The sequence below is a fragment of the Argentina silus genome, assembly GCF_951799395.1.
Source record: "Argentina silus genome assembly, chromosome: 16".
Lineage (NCBI taxonomy): Eukaryota > Metazoa > Chordata > Actinopteri > Argentiniformes > Argentinidae > Argentina > Argentina silus.
In genome coordinates this window covers 11,722,321-11,727,550 of record NC_139670.1, presented here as the reverse complement: position 1 = coordinate 11,727,550, position 5,230 = coordinate 11,722,321, and positions in this window count along the sequence as shown.

The following is a 5,230-nucleotide window of genomic DNA, read 5'->3' as shown; positions in this document are numbered from 1 at the left end:
TTTGTTTACTTCTGTCAGGGCCTTTATAAGAACTAAACAAGGACAGGAAAACTTCAGATTCATGACATAACACTAAACCTCACACTACACTTGACATTTTGTGAGAGCAAAATGATTAAGTTAAGAAATAGTAATGTGTCCCAGAGACACTACAAGAAACAATGAAATGAAATGTTCCAAAAGATAACCTGCAGTATTGTGTGAAAATCAATTGGTGGCCTGTAAGATGACTGTACACACTATCATAATCAGCAAGAGTGAGTAACCAATGTCCATAATCTGGATGGAGCTCTCTTTCCAGAAAGAAAGAAACATTGTGCGAGGTTTAGCTGGTATAGCAGGCAGTGCCCTTTGTGTCGGTTCTGAGAGCAGACTGGACTGAGAGAGACATACTGTAAGCACCGGCTGGCATGAAGGCTGAAGGTCACTGCCCGCCCATGACCTTTTCTCTTGGGCAGCCTGGCCAGCACATTTCCAAAGCACATTTCAAGATAAACCACCTTTACCTACCTAACTAGCAAGGTACAAGATCGTATGTTGGCTATATTAATGCACGTCTTCATTTATGCATGCAGGACCACCAACAAAATGGAGCAAAAGCATGTTGCAAATAACACCTGATTGCTATGACATACTGTATCTGTTTTACTGAAGGAATGACATAACACCAATGCAGCATTACTTAAAAGAAATACAATATACAATACGATATAATACTATATGTCTCAAATTCTCTGGTAACACTATTTTACACTGTATTACAATGTAGTTAATTATGTAATTACAGTGTAACAACTATTATAATCTGTCTTACTTATTTTTATTAGTGTGCTTGCATCATATTTATTTGTATTTCTATTCTTCTGCAGGCTCCAATATGTAGTCAATTTCACACCATAAAGATTGACCACAAACAGAAAAAAAACGTAAATGAAAAGATGTTATTGTAAGCAAAAGTGAAGAGTTTTTGAGAGCAAAAACGTTCCAGCTAGCTCCGGCACACACTAAACACTGGTTAACCTGTTGTGTTAAAGAGGAGTAGCTAGAGTATGACCACAGCAGCCATATGGTTTCCATCACATACTTTGTTGTTGTCTGTTGTGTGACCAGTAGTGACAGCGAAGCATCTGTCATTCCATTTGCAACAGCAGCCTAGAGTGTTAGCATAGCTTTGGCTAGCAGTTTTACATGGATTCTCAATCTAGCCCCACAGCATTGTCTACATTAAGTCTAAATTTACTCAATATGTTGCAGCAATGTTATCTGTTCAGTAGCCGTTTATAAAGCCGTATAAAAATCTTTTGTAAGTGTGATATGATTATTTTCGCACATTTAGGTAGGTATGAAAAGGTATACATGGCTTCAGAACGGATAATAACATCATGCAATATTCTGTTTACCAAAGTGTTAAAAAATCATCCATTACCACAAAAATGTTTAGTAATCTGTCTTTAATACCTTAGTTGTGATGAGGTAATACAGTATTTCTACTCTCATTATTATGATTATTATTTTATTTTTTTTACATTTTCTTTAGGCCTTTTGCTCCACTAGGAGCTTAAAGGGATAGTTCACTCAAATTACAAAATCACATATTTGTTTCCTTACCTAGGAAGGACAGACTTCTATCCACACATTGGTTCTGTTTATCTGGGCACGGAAACTAACACTAACACTACTTTGTAATTAGGGTGAACTATCCCTTTAAACAAATAAGTCAAGTAAGTCACTCTCTTTAAAGTATTTAGAAGTCATATTCATCATTTGCAATGGGTATATTATTTGAAAATACTGAAAATATCAGTGACAGTGACAACTCTAATTTGAGAATCTTGCTTCTCTGCTGTGAGCACAAAAATAGTCTCATTAATAGTTTTTGGCTTTTGAAAGGGACAATTTTACACAAAAACAAGACAGCAATTGCTTTAGCATGCAGTTAATCAAGCAATTTGTGCTACAATAATAGTTAGGGTTAGGGTCATATGCCATATGACAAAATTGATGAATGTATTCTGCATTGGTGAAAACAAATGAAAAACAAATGAAATAAACCAAAAAGAAACGATTTTCCATTTAAAAAAATCTTCTTACAAGTTACCTGTGGTAAAGACATCTTGTAGCCTTGGATAAAAATAGCAGGTGTGAAAGAAGGAGAGATATTAGCCAAGAGTATTTGTGCTGCATATGGACCACCAGAGGGCAGGCATTTACTAAGAGAACGTCTTCTTTGGCAACATATTACTCAAACTACAGAACCCTAATTCTGAACGTAAATTCCAAATACTTTGTAACTGTTTGAAATATACAAAGGTACTGTAGACCCCCTATGTTTCCCCATTTAGAATATTTTATTCTAACAAGATGGTTCAATTTACATTAATAAAATGGCTTTAAATAGATAATACAAAGAAATATAGTCTAGAAAAAGTCAAACTTCGAACACTGAGCCAAAAGTATATACAGGCTGGCTGCAAGCAAAACCATAAAAGCATTATTATGACTCTCCCTATATGTAAACAAAGGTATATACTGTATTATGTAAGTAATTTACATTTTGCAATAAAAGGAGCAAGCTGTCAAACTAATTAAGTATTGCAGCAATGACATCAACTCAAATACTATTACTGCAGGTCTTCTTTAGTATTCGTAAAAAGGAATTCCTGCCACTACTGCAGCAGATTCGTAAGAAAGGGTAACCTCTCTTAACAAGAAGTTCTTAAGAAATATGTGTTAAAACCACTATCTGTAACTTTCATTTCTAGTCAAAGGTCTGCCCTGCTACTTGTTTGTAAACTGTGGGGGTGGGCCTTGGGTAAATGAGTTATTTGAATTCAGTTTACAAACAATTGCCGGGATGACATCTTTGACTGGTAATGAAAGTTACAGATTGGGGCTCTAAGGTAGCAGTTGTAACATTCATTGTTTAGAGAGGATGTTTAAAGTAAAACTAAAGTCTAACAAACATTTGCTCTAATTCTAAGTTTGAAAAGGGAGCTTTGTACACTCTAGTAGAGAAAACTTGAACATTTTAAAAGTGCTTAAATCATTAATTTATACATTTTCAGAGTAAGACATTTTCATTAAATTAAGACTTACATAACAGCAGGTGGAGCTATCATTACAAAATCAGACAACACTAACACTAAGTAATTAACACTAGTTTGTTTGCATAATGCTCCTAAAGTGACATTTCGGTGCTACAACTATTGATAATATTGTCAAGTCCATGATGAGATTTTCTTAGGGGGACGGGGGGGACGGGGGACGGGGACGGGGGGATCACATCCTCCAAACATTTTTGTATTTTGTGGTACACTATACTTTGTATTCCCTTGGAAGAGACAATCCCACAACACCTGTGCTATTTAACAGTGCTAAAAATAAGTTCATTTTGCTATAAACAAAATAGCTAAATCTTACTAAAATACGGTGGAAGTGCCATTGCACTTACAGTTTTGTTTTTATGGATGACACAACAGTGAGTCACATTGGTAACATATATTCTACAGCTCCTACTGCTGTAGGTGAATACTGTAGCACTGCAGCTCTATGTGGTTGTGCCAGTAATATCAAATTGCTGGTCCTGTTTATTCAACCCCCAATCCCCAACCCCCTGATACAGTAGTTTCCTACTAATCGCACTATGGACTAGTCAATAAAGCAGACATTTTGATAAACTCAAAAGGAAAAACTGCAGATAATAGTAGATGCATACCACTGTAACATAAGTATATTTGCTGACTTATAAATCAGAAACAAATGTGTAAAAATCATATACAAGACAGAAATCTGGTAGCTATAGACTATGTCAGTTGCACAACATAAGCATAATGTAAACATTACAAATTAATTTGACAATCATTCCCAAAATAACCCCAAAACAACTGACACCCACCTAAGTGAAAGAAATATGGGAAATTGCTGCTAACTTTGACAGAGGGATGATAGCGGGATAATCACTTGTTAAACCAGGGTGCGTTCCAATTCTCTACCCTTCACCCAGAAGTGTGCACTCATGCACTCCCCCCCCCCCATGCATTGATGGATTGGTGCAAGCAAGACAGGAAGGTTTCCACCATGTTCCTAACAGCAACCCATTCCTTTTAAATCCATGAGGGGGAGTGTATGAGCCTCCATAAGGCTAAAGAATCGGAACGCAACCCTTGGTTTAACAAGTGATGATCCCGCAATCATACCCTGTCAAAGTTGACAGTAATTGGCATGTCTTTTCCCCCCCAAAATATATTTTACTATGAAGAATAAAGCATAGCATAGTTTGGTACATATGTTGGATATGAAGTGATAAAGCCAGCTCAGAGTGGCCTCAAGACAGGGGTGCCTCTGGCAGTTGTACAGTAAACCATTTGAACATGACCTGGGGGATATAAATAGTGCAAAGTAAAGTGGGGCCTCCAGAAAGAGCTAGAATAAAAGTAAGAGGACTGCTCTAATCTATCAAGTGACGAGAGCTTGGACCGTATGAGTTGGCTTCTAATTGGATTTACTCATTCATGATATCAGCGGTTCAAATAGGGGGATATATGCAATGGATTTAGATATGTTGCAACATTTCTTCTTTACTTAATTCATTGATATCATATGAAAATATTTGTATTAGTAAAAAATATGTGGGTGGGGCCTTTAAACAGACATAGTATAAGGAACAGACACTGTTGAGAGACTGCCCATACAAGTTTAATCAGATGTCTTCAAAGGGTTAACAAATAGGTGATTTCCACCTGTGACAACATCATATTATAGGAGTGCAAGAAGCTCATCAACTACAAACAATGTTTTAATGATAATAGGGCTTTAGGCAATTCTACAAAAACGACATTATTTTGGTACCTTTATACTTCACTGTCATAAAGATAACAAATTCATATTGGATACAGAATATCAAATTTCCCCTTTCAAATCTTATATATGGTTAAGAGATATTGTGAGTTTCATTTGGGCTGTAAATACAAATATCAATGTAGGCTAAAAATAGCCATACACAAATAGAAATAGAAAACAAGACTCCCAACATTGAGCCTGATGATCAATTGGCTTGACTTAATCATTCATTCTACTTATATAATTGGCTACAGTATGTGCAATCCCTTCATATAAGTGCTATTTGGACATGTCAGGTGCACTTGCTGACACTCTATTAACATAACATGACTCCCTTGATCGGTTGAAAATGCAATAGGAAGACCATGATGAATTCCCTCAATGCTGTTTG